At 37.0% G+C, this 16,129-nt stretch overlaps 1 long non-coding RNA gene across 1 annotated transcript in view; it reads right to left on the reverse strand.

Annotated features, from left to right (window-relative positions):
* The window catches only part of LOC120307553, a 60,068-nt gene that overhangs the window by 16,465 nt on the left and 27,474 nt on the right, over positions 1 to 16,129 (reverse strand). The gene's annotated exons all lie outside the window — the stretch shown is intronic.

The raw sequence follows: 16,129 nt of genomic DNA on the forward strand, positions 1-16,129 counted from the left end.
GGGAAAAAAAGTGCATATTGGGCCCTATAGTAGCAGACAGTACTGAGAAACATGCACATGATTGTAGCATACAAGCAATAATACCCATGTTTAAATGTTCATTTATTCGTGCCAAAGTACTACAAAAATCATTGCAGCCAATGTTATCTTTACTTACCTAGTAAGCAAACAATTTTTGAGAACACTTTCATTTACTATATATGCTGTTGAAACAGCTGATGACGTTGCCAATTAAAAGGCATTTTTGCAAAGTCAGAAAATTAAGTTTAAATAATCAAGGAAACACTTTAGTAGGTAAATATAGAAGCTCGGTTATATTAATCAGTTGGTCTGAAGCTAAAAAATGCCCTGGCTGGCTCAGGAATTCTGGGAGTTGAAGTCCATGAGTCATAAAAGAGCCAAGGCTGCCTACCCCTGTGCTAGCACAATTGAGTCCAAAATTTCCATTGCTAAGCAAGCCAGTTGCTAAGTGAGTTTTGCCCCATTTTATGAGCTTTTTGCCATGGTTGTTAAACGAATCGTGCAGTTGTTAAGTGAACCATGCAATTGCTAAACAAATCTGGCTTTCCCCACTGACTTTGCTTGTCAGAAGCTGGCAGGGTTAGAAATGGTGAAGACATCACCCCGGGACAGTACAACTGTCATAAATACATGTCAGTTGCCAAGTATCCAAATTTTGATCATATGACCACGGAGATGCTGCACTGGTCATAAGTATGAAAAATGCTCACAAGTGACATTTTTAGTGCCATTGTAACTTCAAATGGTCACTCAATGAATAGTTTTAAGTGGAGGACTGCCTGTTTTCTGTCTGTCAAGTTTTAATATCGGTCCAAGAATGTCACTTTCACAGTTTTCACTAAATATTTGAACAAAATACACCACCTCATTACTTCATAAAAGCACTTGAAAATATAGTTTATATCTAATGCAGAAGTGCCAGTGTTTAGCAGCCTACAGGTTGCAAGTAGAAATTAAATGAGCCTTTTTCACACTGGGTGGGAATTGTGGGAATTATAAATCCAACACATGCCAAAGTACACAATGTAAAAGAAAGCTGCCATAACTGAATCTCAAATATAAGAACACGTTGCAAATCATTGGCTTTAGGGTAACAAATTCCAAGGAAAATATTAAGCCTTTCTGATGAAAAAAAAAATCCCAAGCCAGAGACATATTTTGAAAGCAAAAGTAACACACGTAAGAGCACTATAACCACAATAATAGAGCATGAAACAAACCCTTTTTAAAACCTCGATTGTTTGAGGTTGGAAAGCAAGAAATCAGAGCTATATGCACTCCGAAAAAGCTTTGTGTGCAGCCCTTCCAAAAGCTTATCAAATTATACTAATTATGCAGGGAGTGATCTAAATCAATTTTTTTTTTTTTTTGTCATTGATGACTTGCCTACTGGAATGTAATGGTCAGCCCAAATACGATAGAAATAAAGCTGAGCTCCACTGAGGCCTGAGATGTTGCCAGGGAAAAGCCAATACTGATCCATCTGGGCTCTGAATCTGCCCATTTAATCCTACCCTCAGTGTAGTGTATCTTTCTGACTCTGAAGTAGGGAAAGGCAAGAACTGCTGGTGGGTCACAAAGCACCAAACTATTTATGTAAGGGATGGCTTTGGCCCACTGGGCCATCAACAAGCATCCTAAGAAGCTAGTTCATTCTCTAGTAAATGCCCATTTTGTGAGTAGCCGTGTGTCACATCACAGTCATTTTTCTGAATGCAGGCATTTGCATGCTCCTAAAATTCTAGAAGTGCTCCTAGATTGCCTGTTCAAGCAACCAAGGCCATTTGCACAGGTAAGGACCCTGTATCAGAAAGAAAATTTAGATAATATATAGTAAAATGCTGGTTTCTTTCTGTGTTCTATTTTACAGGTGATCTTCTCTGAGTTTGCATTTCTTTATAGTATGTCCTGTTGAATGGCATTCCAGACTTGTTGTTAACATACATAATTGTTGCTATGCTTGCCAGCAAAGAACTGAATTACGAACAGCTGGTTTGAAAAACTATACTGTACACATCATAACCTTCATACAATCACTGAAACTAAAAAAAAAAGATAAGGAAATAGACTCTCCAGTTAATGACAATATCCAGTTTATAGAGAAGTTGCTGCCTTCCTTTCTACAAAATAATTTGAATATAAATAAAAACTATTATTGTCAGAGCAACATGAAAAATATTTCAAGGAATTGTACTGTCAATGATCAAGTCTATAGGACAAAACATCATGCAGTTAAGCTTATAAATATTGTTCTTAAAAGTATACAGTAAACAAACCTCCTTATGTTAAAATATTTCTTATAAGTGGATGTTGGGCATTTCTTATTATAAGTCTTAATTGACACATGACTAGATTCATTTTATTTCATAGTGTTAAATGTCTGTTTTGCTGGAATAATTTTTCAAAAACAAGGATTGCCCAGAAAATCCTCTAACCCTCCCGAAGTGTAATTGTAAGGGCAAAGCAATTGATCTGATAGTTTAGATCTTTAAGGTGGCCAGCGTTGTTCTAGATAAGTGAGGGGGGAATGTCCTCATAGTTTCGTGATTCGATCATGAGCTTAGTATGAAGTGATTATGAAAAGCTTATGAAAAGTTTAATTACAAAGACTTGAAAGAGTGTAATGTCTTCTATTTACCAAAAAGTCTCTGCACTCCTGAAAATTATAGATTTGTATTATGAAAGAGAAATTAATTCTTAAAGAACAGCCATTATTCGCTGTCATGTCCCATGGACTACTTCTAATTTGAAGTTTTAAAGGTTTATTAAAAATATTAAGATCCAATTTTCATCTTTGCAGAAGTTCTTAAATGAAACTGGTAGATAATCTAACATTCATTTTCTTTGAATTACAAATGTCTTTTTGTGGTATGAATTTTATATACAAAACTCAGTTAAATTATACTTTGTAATTCAGAAATGAGCCTTTTAACAAATTTTTATCTTCAACTGATCTGTTGTGCATTTACTTCCAACATTCCATTATCCTCTTCAAAAAAAAAAAAAAAACCCCACTCCAAATTATATTTTTAAAGTTGTCTGTTCAAAACAATTGGGAAGAAAGAAATGTGTGTGCATGACAACTGAGCTGTTTAGAAAAGCATTTGGCATATTTCAGACCTATGATGAATTTAAAATTACTCCTTCCAACTTGTTTTGAATCTCACTGAGGCAGTATGGTCTATCACAATGCTTGTTTTGTTCTTTCCAGTGTTCAGTGTTCTGGCACACCCGTTAGACTTAATAGGTTCCACATTCTTACATAATGTACACAAAGACTTGGTGCAGTCAGTGCAGCAAAGATAAACTTCCTTGTATTCTTTTGCTCTCTCAATTTTCCAGTTCTCTTTGGCTATCTGATCTCATATCTTCTGCCTTTCCTAAAATCTAATTTATTTGACATTTCCCTGTCCATGTAGGATTTTTATTTTCCTCGTAAGCTAATGAGCAAAATTTTGTGCAACTGAGGAATGAGCACAAGTTATTGGTAATTCATTCATCTTTTTTACTGGAATCATATATAACTCTTTCAAGTCTCCAGACCACAGTGTCTCATTCTAAAGTTAAAGGCAGAGCTATTACCATTTTAACCGCTTTTTTCTCTTGCAGCTTTAAACAGCTAACTGGGTATTTCATCTATGCTTAGTCCTTTCCTATCTGGCAACTGCTCAATTGCCTATCATAACTCACTTTCTAGATGGAGTTGTTTCAGAATATATTCTGTCTGCAAACATTTGTAACATTCTATAAATCCATTTTTATGGTAAAAAGATTTCAGTATAAGTCTTTTATCTTTCTTTGACATTGTTTGCTTCTATCAGAACTCTTCTATGATTAATTTTTAGTATTCTTACACTGGCTATGCATTTTCCTGGAACTGTTCTCATAATCTTTAAAGGATCTCTCAATTTTCTTGTTTTACCCTCCATTTCATTTTTCACTGCAATATTTTTCTAGTCTATCTTGTTGATATAATCTAGATTCAATCATTGTACTCTTCCTCAATATTCGTCCTCTATATTTCTTTGGCTTTTTTCTAAAATATATTTGGATTTTTTTAAAAAATATATATTGGGAAAGATCTCTCTGCCTCAGTTTTCACATACTAAATCTGTTCTTTTCATTGATCTTCTTTTTTACTGTCTTTTTCCATCGTATTTTTTCTGGCATCTCTGTTCTCTTTAATTTTTCTAGATTTTATGTGCGTATTGTAATTAATAATTTACAGTCCATTCCACAATATGAACATGGATGTATCCTGGCATTTTTCTTATGAGGTAATCTGTGCTTTTGATGTCCATCTGGTGATATCATAAAAGTCTGTACTTAAATTGCTTGAAGCAGGTGTGGAGAGTAAAAAGACTTTATTAACCTATCATTTGGAGTGTGGCATTTACCCATGATTCCAGGTTCTGCCTATTTTCCCACCTTGGCACTGCAGTCTCCAAACAGTAGCATTGCATTCTTTCTTGGGCTTGTCATTTATATTTAGCATGGCAGGCAGACCTGCACTACGGAGTGTGAGCAGTGGGGGGGACTATGGGTGGGTACATGCTACAGAGTGCATGCATGTGGAGGTGTGCTATAAAGATAGGGACTCCTCAGAATAAAAAGCAGGAGGAGAAACGGGAGCAATTTTCAACTTCCCTGCTAGCCTCATCATTGACTTAGCTTGTGGGAAGCCAGCAGGGAAGGTTGCAAAGGGTGATTGTGTAGCTACCATTGTGGTTTTATTGCTGCAACCATTCTGATTATTACAGGTGCCTGAATCATGTTGAATGTTTAATGTCAAACAAGAATTACATATTCAAACAAGCAAAATGAAACAAAATAACATGTGACAGGGATGATAGGACAGTTAGTGCACTTTCTCACGCCCCCTTAACGATCTCTTAAATATGGGGTGAGGCCCACAGAGGTTAAATTGGAATTAAAACTGTGATGACATGACCACGGAGTTGCTGTAATAGCTGTAACTTTGAGGACCAATTGTAAATACTACTTATTTAGCACAGTTGTAACATTCAACAGTTGCTGAATAAGTGATTGTAACTCAATGACTATAGATAGTCTTTATTTAATGACTGGTGGCTTAGCAACCATTCAAAGTTATGGATCCTCCAAAAGGTACTTATGACCCAATTCTGGAGTTTCATGGCACCCACCCATGGTCACATGACCACATTTGGAGCACTTGGCAATTGGTTCACTTCTACAGCTGGTTGCGGCCTTCTTCCATGACTACAATTTGTGATCTTTTTTTTGCTGTTTTTTTGGTGTTTTGGTGTTTTGGGTCAGCCGAGGTGACGCAGCAGTTAGGGTGCAGTACTGCAGGCCACTTTAGCTGACTGTGTTCAGCAGGTCAGCGGTTCAAATCTCACCGGTTCAAGGTTGACTCAGCCTTCCATCCTTCCGGGGTAGGTAAAATGAGGACCCAGATTGTTGGGGGCAATGTAAATATATATATACATTGCTTACTGGTGTACACCGCTTAGAGAGTGCTTACACTTAAAGCGGTATATAAGTCTCATAAATAAATAAATAAATAAATAAATAAATAAATAAATAAATAAAAACATGACCATAGGCATGAATAGTTTTGCTTTACAGTCACTGCATTCATTTTATGACCACCACAAAAAGTGGTAGTATAATCAGGTCAGTCACCTGATTTATGATCATCATGACTTATGATGGAAACTCCAAGCTCATAAGTTGAGGATTATTTATATCTATAATTTTCCTAATTATGTGCAGAGCTTGAGAAAAATATATCAACATTTCATTTAAGCAAATCCCCAGCAACCTCTGTCATGAAAAATTGTAGCTCTCCCAATTTCTGATTTCTAATAATCCTATTAATTAAATTACTCAAGAAAGTAAATCCCAATCTCTTAGTTGCTGAATATAGTATCAAAAGCAATTTTAAAGATAGCAGTAGCATCTGTCTTGACACTGAAAGAGGATGTTGAATTTCTATCCTGTTTTTTAAAGGTTTGAAGGACTTTTTAAGATTTATGAGGGTGAAGAGTTCAGTGGAACCCTGGAGATAGATGTTCTTTCAACAACAGAATTTGAAATATCTATATAGTAGCTATTATATTTCTAATACAAGTTTTGAAGTCATACTCAAAGAATTCTTATCAGTAATTCCTGGTTAAAATTGAGTTATTTGTAAAATAAATGCTATAGGATTCACTCTTGGCCCTCTACTCCAAAAATTATCATACTGTAGATCAGTGGTTCTCAACCTTTTTAATGCCGCGACCCCCAACCGGTCGTAAGTCAAGGACTACTCAACCGGTCATAAGTCGAGGACTACTCAACTGGTGCAGCACCGTTTGCAGAATGGGACTTTTGGTGGGCTCAGCAGGGCAGAGACAGCCTGGAAATTCCTATTGGCTTTTGAAAGCCAATAGAATTAGACTCTATTCAAGAGAGTCTATTCTATTGGCTTTCAAAAGCCAATAGAATAAAAGGGAGTAGCACAGCTAAGCAAAAGGGGGGGAAAAATGGCGGACTGCATTGTTTGGCGACCCCCGTGAAATGGTGGTTCGACCCCAAATGGGGTCCCAACCCACAGGTTGAGAACCACTGCTGTAGATTATAAGAGAAATTGAAGGAATTATTTAGCCCTGAAAAGAGAAAACTAAGATAGAAACATGACAACATGTTTTCAAGTATCTAAGCAAAAATCATAGGCAGTCGAAATATTTCTTCCATTAGTCTAAATTGTAGGACATCGAGAAATAAATTTAAGATACAGGACATATTGATTCTGCTTGAGTTTTAAGAAAAAAAAGTAGGAAGAGATATTAGTGGAACTAATTAGAGAAAAGGGAGATTTCTGTTCAGTCAACATTCTTAAACATGGGCTACATACAGTAGGCATCCATTGAGGTGGCTTTAATTTGTATTCCTACATTGAGCACAGAATTTGTCACAGTGGCCTAAATCAATGTTTCTTAACTTTGGTAACTTTAAGCTGTGTGCACTTCATGCTGGCTGGGAACTTCTGAGAATTGAAGTCCACACGCCTTTAATTCACTAAGGCTGAGAAATACCAGCCTAAATGGTCCCTTCCAACTATATTATTTTATTCAACTATGATTCTATGTAATACATTGACAGCTTCCTTCAGACATTGAAAATGTTATTCAAGAAAGAAAATAAAGGAAGCTAGATAGCAAAGCATACAAAAGTATTTTGAGAGGCATTAAAATAAAGCTTAAAAATGAAATAGAAATGATTGGGAAGCACTTAGTCCACCACTTGTGTGGGGGGGGAGGGAGGGGTAATGAAGACAGACAACGATAAGACTGCAGAAAAGATAATGAATTTTTGTCTTCTCACCCCAAGATATGTAGACAAGATAGACATCACATCCTAAACTAATGCATTCAGAACAATGAGGCAATAGTTTTAGCGGTAAATGGATGAAACAGATTAATCAGGGAAACATGCTTTCAGATCTTAATTGGGAGATAAGCTGTATTATTAATAATACTATTATAGTTTTATGAGTTTTATATATGTGTGCTATTCAGATTCTATGATAGCAACTGCACAGAAATTATGTAAAACAACAATCAAAACTGAAATTGTTAGATTTCTACAAAAAAAGAGATCCACATAACTTGTCAATTAGATTAGCCTCTGTGCCAGAAGTCTATCAAGCAGTCAAATTATTATTTGAAAGGAATAGTAAAACTGATAGGTAATTAGCTTACCACCTACTGCGTGACACTTATTTTATAAATTTATCTGTAACAATAGAGCTCAACAGGATAAAACTGTGTTTTTACAAACAGAATTCATTACTTCCAAGAAAAGCAAAATTATTTTATCTTCTCAGTTATCAGTTGCAGAATGGCCTGCTTAATCCCCAATTGATCCCATAAATAGTGTAAGTTATAAGGTATAAATTGCAGTTACCTTTTTTTTCCTATTAACCACACTGTAATACCTTGCATTGAGGTGTAGTCAGAATGACTGAATGGAGCCGAGCATTTACTGGCTGGAAGCCCTTCCTGACACCTACACGGAGTTTGCAGCAGACAATTACTTACTGCAGCAGGAGAAAGAAATATCTGTGGCTACCTAGTATCAAACTCACAGCCTCCTGATTGTGAGACAAGACTCCACCCCTAGACCATTGTGCTGGTTTAAGTTGCAGTTACCTATATTTTATTAAAATATAATAAGAAAAAAACTTAATGATAGTAAGTGATGTACAAGAGTAGAACAGTCTCACTCTGGAAGTTCTTTTCACATTTGTAAAAGTAGAAAGCCAATTCTTCTTGATAGTTTAACCAGTTTTCTTGAACATTGCAAAGGATTGGACTAGATCTGTGTGGTCCCTTTCAACTCCATAATTCTATGGTATAATTATGTTCTTTCAGTCCTACTGATAACCAGACACTTGAAAATGAGAACTTGATACAGTAAATCGGTATAAATGGCTCTTATTCTGTGTGTTTTAAACTGGAGAATCTACTCAACCTTTCTTCATTAATTGTCTCTTCAATAATTCATATAATTTTAATGTTGTTTAAAAACAAATTATAAGAGGAGAAAAATTACCCTTACAATTGCTCCGTAGCGGTACTGAAAAAAACAATCAAAACGAATTGAATTATGTTCTATCTTGTTACTATGGTGGCAGATTATTTTCATCTGCCTGTATTCCTAATGTATCATCTAAGACATATTATAGAGTAAATGAAAATATAGTAGGTGTTCTATAGCCAATTCAAAACAACCCTTTTGTATTAGAAAGATTGTTAATCATTTATTTTTAAAAAAGAATAACAAAGCCCCACTTTTTAAAAAAAATATCAAACTTTTCAGCATTTACAGGACTGTCCATGTTTATTGTTCAAGCAATGACTTGCCTTAGGTCTACTTAATTTCAACAGAATAATTTTGTTATGTAAAACAAATGTCATGGTTCACATATCTTGTTTAAGTCATGGTTTGTTTTGAAATAGTTCACACATAATACTAAACTGTAAGGGAAGGTTCCCATGTTTAATGACTGCATTAAAACACCCTGTTAAGAACAGATAAAAAAAAAGACCACGTCATGGCAGAGCATAATATCTGAACCCCAAAACAGCTGACAATCTTTTCCCCTGCTTGTCTCCTAGCATGCATGGCACTTAAAACCCCATAATCTATTTTGCCCCATATATAGTCCCCATTTATATTAACAGTTGCAAGCAATCCCCATCACAACTACTTAAATCATAAAAACATCTGGTGCTTAGCCAAGACTGGGCACAGGTCCACAGAGACTTCAAAGTGCTCTGTTCGTATGAGACTTCCTGGGATTCTCCATTACTGAAAAGTAATCACTAAAGGTCAACAGCTGTCTTCCTCAGCTAAGTACAATTCTTTTTATCTTGCCATTCTTCGGTTTCTTACAATCTACTCATCAGTCCATTTCTCCCTGCAAGCAGCATCTGGCTTGAATTGACAGGATCTTTCTTTGCAGTTTTGCTGTATTTAGGAATTCATTGCTTTATGTGCTGGTCTACCTTTTTGTTGTAAGTTATTTTTGGACCATAAGAAAATAGAAACACGATTATCAATGAGTTAATTTTATTGGAATAATAAGAGTCTAAATTTTAGGCTTATATTCATAGAAAAAGTTTTAAAATGTAATAAAAGGAGGCCCTATATTTGATTTTGTTAAATGCTATTAGTTCATTAAAAGCTGGCTAGATTGTTGAAGAAATAAAAATAACAGATACTTTTGGTTCTAAGTTTATACTGTAGTCTATGTTTAATGCTCAACAACAAAAACTAATCAATATGGACTTCTCAAGTAAGTGTTAAGTATCATTATAGCAACTGTTATCATTTAATGCTTGCTTCTGTGAAAATAAGACCTGGATTAATTTCCTTGGCTTACATACCCTGTAAGAGAAAAACAAATATAAACTAGCTGATAAGATGTTTAATAAAACATGCAGATGAAAATGATCAATTCTGAAAATACTTTAATTAAATTATATTTGGTTTTTTAAAAGTGAATATTAAAGGAACATGCAGGGTATAAAATTTATATATTTTTCAAGAGTAAAAAAAAATAACTTTTAACAGAAACTCAGCCACTTGGGAGCTTGCCTCAGTCATTTAAGGTGTCAGCTTCATACACAACTATATTAATATTTTCAAATTTCTACTTTTGGTAACTAAAACAATATTTTTCTAAATCAAAGGAAAGTAGCATTTTCTTGTCCCCTCCATCCCATCTCCAATTAAAGATAAAATGCCTTACATTGGTAGATCTATAATAATTTATGTGGCTTGGTACTATAGGGCATAATGAGCATATATTGATTAACTCTTGAATTACTGTTGGTAACCAGTCACCCTAATCTCATGCCATTTTTAAACCTATATATGCACTTATTTATGTATATCAACACAAAATCAAATATAGGACATGCTGCTTCTCTATTTTTTTCTTTGAAAAAAGGGATTTACCTTGGCACAGAAAATTGAAGGACTACTGTATAATATTATGGAAATTTTGTGATATAGTTGCAGTCATCAACGCCTCCACATTCTGCCATAGATTTTTAAATATTAACTATTACATCACTTGGTAACTGTACCTTTTATATTATCATTGCAACACCAGAGTTATTGCCATATTATGATACGAATGCACATAGCAGATTGAAAATGGGAATGTCAATCTTGATTTGGTTAATTTCCAAGTATTAGGATGCCAAGAACAACAAATATAATGCCATTATCCACCCAGTGTGACACACATGATATTCATTCATAACAAGCCTTCTGGGTCATAAATCACTTTGTCTGCAACTGTTAAGACAGGATAGTTTTTTACAGCTAGACTAAAAATAGGAAAGTAAATTATTTTGTTGGATGTTTATGCAAGAAGAGAAAAGGGAAGAAACAGGGGAAAATGTCTCTAAACTATCCTAATCTTCAATCTAGTGCTATTACATGCTTAGCAAAAATAGTTAAAAAGTTTAAAAAATGTTGCTTTACCTTAAATACCTTCAACACTACAGATCAGTGATGGCGAACCTTTTAGAGACCAAGTGCCCAAAACCCGGCCCTGTCACACACCCCACTCTGTCCCCGCCCACTCCGCTCCATCCCCGCACCCAGCACCCGCACACCCACTGCCTTCACGGCCTGCCGCAGATCAACCAGGTGGCCCAGCAGTGCCATGGCAGCCCCCCTCCGCTTGCGCCCCGCAGCATCAACTGCGCGCAAAAGAGTGTGATGGCGGAGTCTTGTCGCCACTGCCCAGCTGTCATGTCCTTGGCTGTCCTGCTTTGCACGGGCCACACTCGGGATCGACTCTCCTCCAGGGAGGGCTGCTAGTGAGGAGAGGGGGGAGGTGGGCCTGGAGCAACTGTGTGGGTGCCCACAGAGAGGACTCTGAGTGCCACCTCTGGCACGCGTGCCATAGATTCGCCACCACTGCTATAGATTGTCTTTCCTTACATAGTTGTATGAAAATTTGAGATTTAACTTGATTTTTCTTGTAGCTTGATGATCAATCCTTTAAAACTCACTAGAGTAGGATCCAAATTTTCATCAGGATTCCCAATTATTCCTTTCTATATAGCATGCTTGTCATCAGTTCATAAGATTGTTGCTTATCTAATAAGAAATTTCCTACCTTGAGGACCTATCTGGTCTACCACTGATGTAGTTAGAGCAGGGCTTTCAACCAGTGGTACAGGTACCACCTGTGGTACATTGGTACCTGGCAGGTGGTACGCAACCATCCTAGAAAAGTGGTAGCGGGGGAGGGGAATGAGCTGAACCAGTGGCAGCACTGCACAAGCCTGAGTAAGAGATGGCTGGAGCTGCAGGGCTGTCAGGACTCAGCGGAAGTGCCAGGATCAATGCCGCTTTCCAGCTGATTGGCACTTCTTTGGGACTGTCAAAGCTCAGTGGAAGCACCTGATCAGCGCCAGGCTCCAGCTGGAGCTCGGCGCTGATCCTGGTGCTTCTGCTGACCCCTGAAGAAGCACCAGTCAGCTGGAATGTTGCCTTATCTCCAGGGTCTTGTGATTTACATTCAGATGCATGGCAACTGATTCATATTTATGATGGTCACATTGTCCCAGGGTCATGTGAAGTGACCAAAAGCTGCTGCAATCACCCATCAAATGGGGGGGGGAAACCATACACACTCACCCCACCCCCGCTGCCAATCCTCAACAGAAATGCTCACAACAATGGAAACCTCAGACAGAAGGAAGAGCGCTGCCAGGTGAGCAGGCAGGTGTCTTGCTCGGCTGTGGCTTGGGGGGGTACTTTTTTCAATGCCATTGTAATTTCAGACAGTCACTAAGCGAACTGTTGTAAGTCGAAGACTACCTGTACTTCACTTATTTCCTTTTTTTTTTTTTTTTGGTCATCAAGTTTTTGACACCTTGCTAGGCAACTGGTGGTACTCGGATATTGCTGTATCCTAAAAGTGGTACAATGGGTGAAAAGGTTAAAAAGCCCTGGTCTAGATCCTAACAGCCAACCGTTGCTGAGTACTCCTATCCTTGTGTGCAGTATAATGAGCCATCACTTTAAGAGCCTTTAGTTCATTTATAGGTTCCAATAGATATTCTTGGTTCTTATAAGCTCATCATTTTGATTTCATCCCTTTCTTCAGAACTGAGAGCACAGTCTTATAATTTATGGCTCAAGATGTTGTGATTTTAATACAGATAGAGTGAAATGCCTAAATAGCAAAGAGCCTTGCTCTATTGCTGAAGAATTGACTTAATATTCAAGAAAGAAAATAAATTTTTCCCTTATGAGTTATTCCTTTAGAATGATAGTATAGGGTTTTCTGTATTATTTTCTTCCCTTCTGCTAAATGAGTTTAATGTAGAAAGAGAACTATATTGAAACAAAACAAGGGGAACCTCTCTCTCTCTCTCTCTCTCTCTCTCCCTCCCTCCCTCCCTCCCTCCCTCCCTCCCTCCCTCCCCCTCTCTCTCTTTCACTTACACACACACACACACACACACACACACACACACACACACACACACACTTTGCTAGCAGCAACTAGAAAAGAAATGGGCTCTGGTTCCTCTGACTGCTTCAAATAAATGTTTCAGTATTTTGTTAAGTCTACCAGATCTTTGCATCAGTTACAATAATTGGTTCATGACAGCTTAAGTCACATAAAACTAACTATTTTTTCTTGCAATCTATTTTTGAAATTGTGCTGTGTGATCGTAACTAAACTTTAAAAAAGAATAGGGCTATCAAGCAATCTGTGGGTATTTGTGCATATTACCTTTGCAGAAAGTGATGTGGAAGTGTTGATAAACTGTTTTCCTGATTTTTGCTTCCATAATATATTTCAAAATGTATTAATAATCTTTCAAACTTTAGGGCTTCTGTAACTTTTTAATGATTTTTTTTATTGTAGTTATTTATCAACCTTTCCATTTGTGGTAGATTGGCATCATAATCTGGCTTCTTCATTAGCTATTTGTCATGTTGGCAACTTGTGTACCTTAAGTTTTATGTAAGAGGCAATATATTTCTGATTCTGGAACAAACAGGAGATATATGTGTATATATTATGCACACATGATATATACACATATATATGTTTAGGAGTGCAAGTAGGAGAAGTAGATGAATCCTATGGTACCTCATAAGTAACTGCTTGGATAACTTTTCTTCCCCCATTACTACTGATTGGTATTGCACACTTGGGGAAAAAGAGGAATCACAGCAAAACAATGGCTGTAACTTTCAACTCTAGACAGACCAGAAAGGTTTCATGGTTGATGATATCAAAGATGTACAAATACTTCTAGAACAGTGGTTCTCAACCTGTGGGTCGGGACCCCATTTGGGGTCGAACGACCATTTCACGGGGGTTGCCAAATAATGCAGTCTGCCATTTTTTCCCCTTTTCCTTAGCTGTGCTACTCCCTTTTATTCTATTGGCTTTTGAAAGCCAATAGAATAGACTCTCTTGAATAGAGTCTAATTCTATTGGCTTTCAAAAGCCAATAGGAATTGTCCAGGCTGTCTCTGCCCTGCTGAGCCCACCAAAAGTCCCATTCTGCACACGGTGCTGCACCAGTTGAGTAGTCCTCGACTTACGACCGGTTGAGTAGTCCTCGACTTACGACTGGTTGGGGGTCGCGACATTAAAAAGGTTGAGAACCACTGTTCTAGAAGGACCAGGAAGAAACATCCTTATGCATGGTCAAAGGAAGGTTATCCACTAAAAGTGATTTCTATCATGTCCTTGCATATATTTTGAAGACATAAATATATCTTGAAGATATAAATATATCTTTTCATATTTGCCAAGCTTTGATCAGATTTATGGAATGGACAGCATACAAGAAGTCTGTACTGTAAATGTACAATTTTCTGAACGCTCTTTTGTCTTTTCTACTAATATACATTAAGAAGCTGCAGTAAAACCAGATTTCATGTTGCAAAGGGTAGAAAACTTTGAAGATATGTGCTGGTTTGAACATGGCCTTGTGGTTTCTCTCTACTCTTCATATCTTTTTAAGTGAAATATATGAGGTCCACTATAAACACTGGAATATTAAAGCTAGAGATACAATTGAATTGTTGCTAGGCTGCCAGAGTGCGCACAAATGATTTTCTAAAAATTCATCTCCTGCAGTCCTATTGGAGTAATTGAAGTTACAACTCAGTGTGTGTGGGGTGTGTGTGTGTGTGTGTATGTGTGTGTGTGTGTGTGTATAGTCGAATGAATTTTCCAGAGCCTTTTAGTATATGGTCTCAGTCATGAATCCAAATCACATACTCTTACTTTAGCTGATAGTAAAGGTAAGGTCATAACGAGGTAAACTCAAAAAAAGAGAAAGGGACTATATTTTGTCTTCTACAGAAAAAGACTGGGATATGCATTGTAATCATGTGTGCACAGGGTTGGATTTTTTTTTCTCTGTCTCTCTTTTTCTTTTGTCATGCTCTGCCACTAAATGAAAAAAAATACTGCTTTAATATATTATGGCCATTCTATTATGTTCAGACTTACCTACCAAGCAACTGTTCCAGTCTGTTGAACATAATGTTCCTTGACCCCAAATATACTCTTCTTTTATGTTTGCTTCTAAAAGAAGGCTTTTAAAAGTTGTAATAGAATTTATGTCATTGTCCCCCACAATGACATAAAGTGTACTTTACTAGGAGACACGCCAAGCAACAGATTTAACATTAGGCAAATTGTCTGGTTAAAAGCCTCCACGGAGGAATGTCTCTTGTACGAATGCTTCTAATAGCAAGCAAACTATTGAGTTTACAATATTTTTGACAATGATTCCAAAGGCATATTATATATTATAATACATAATACATGAAATCAGGTGAGTAGGTATGCATAAAGCTAGAAGAATGGCTAAAATATTTGTAGCTCAGGATTGAACTGCAGGGTCCTTGGTTGTTTTCTTGCATACATTTCATTATCAAACTAGATAGTATCATAAGTGTTAGACTAGCAATGATAATGTTACCTACTTTGCTAATGAAATGTCTGCAAGAAAATAACCAAGCTCAGAAAACACCAAAGACTCTGCATTTCCCACTTCTATTTTTCAATACAGGTCACCCTCAACTTACAACTGTTCATTTAACAATCATTCGAAGTTACAACAGCATTGAAAAAAAGTGACTTATGACTGTTTTCCGCACGTACAACATTGCAACATCCTCGTGGTCATGTGATCAAAATGTGGACGCTTGGCAACTGATTCAGATTTTTGACGGTTGCGGCGTCTCGGGGTCCTGTGATCCCCTTTTGCTCCTTTCTGACAAGCAAAGCCAATGGGAGAAGCCAGGTTCATTTAGCAACCGTGTTCCTAACTTATCAACTGCAGTGACTCACTTAACAACTGTGGCAAGACAGGTCGTCAAATGGGACAAAAGTACTATCTTGCTTAGCAACAGAAATTTTGGGCTCAGTTATGTTTGTAAGTGGACGACTCCCTCTAGTTGAGTCATTTGGTAGGGATTTTACATGAGGAACATCAGGTTTTGAATCTTAATGTCAGTATTTGAGTGAAACCGCCCTAGTTTTTTCTGGAACCACACAGGTGCATGC

This window comes from Crotalus tigris, unplaced genomic scaffold (assembly GCF_016545835.1).
Source record: "Crotalus tigris isolate CLP2741 ecotype Arizona unplaced genomic scaffold, ASM1654583v1 scf7180000017536.10889498, whole genome shotgun sequence".
In the NCBI taxonomy this organism is placed as follows: Eukaryota; Metazoa; Chordata; class Lepidosauria; order Squamata; family Viperidae; genus Crotalus; species Crotalus tigris.